The sequence below is a fragment of the Etheostoma spectabile genome, chromosome 3 (genome assembly GCF_008692095.1).
Source record: "Etheostoma spectabile isolate EspeVRDwgs_2016 chromosome 3, UIUC_Espe_1.0, whole genome shotgun sequence".
Lineage (NCBI taxonomy): Eukaryota > Metazoa > Chordata > Actinopteri > Perciformes > Percidae > Etheostoma > Etheostoma spectabile.
Window position 1 is genome coordinate 6,717,409 of NC_045735.1, and position 514 is coordinate 6,717,922.

A 514-nucleotide genomic window follows, 5' to 3' on the forward strand; every position below is an offset into this window, starting at 1 on the left:
TTCACAGATGGCATCAAGTTAGCGTCCAAAATTCCCTGAAATTTTATTAAATCCATTTTTCCTTCTACTTAGTGAAATGTTCCCTGTGCCACTGGCTGCAATACAACTCCAAAGCATGATTGATCCACCCCCATGCTTAACAGTTGGACAGAGGATCTTTTCATTAAATTCTGTGTCCTTTCTTCTTCAAACGTACCTTTGCTCATTCCGGCCAAAAAGTTATATTTTAACCTCATCGGCCCACAGAACTTGTTTCCACAATGCGTAAGGCTTGTCTATTTGTTCATTTGCAAACTTCAAACTCAGATTTTTTGTGGTGAGGATGTAGAAGAGGTTTTCTTCTGATGACTCTTCCATGAAGACCATGTTTGTACAAGTATCTCTTTATAGTGGAATGGTGTACCACTACTCCAGTGTCTGCCAGGTCTTCCTGGATGGATTGTGAAGTCAAACGTGGGTTTTTACTCGCTGTTCTCACAATCCTGCGAGCTGTTCTGTCTGATATTTTTCTTGG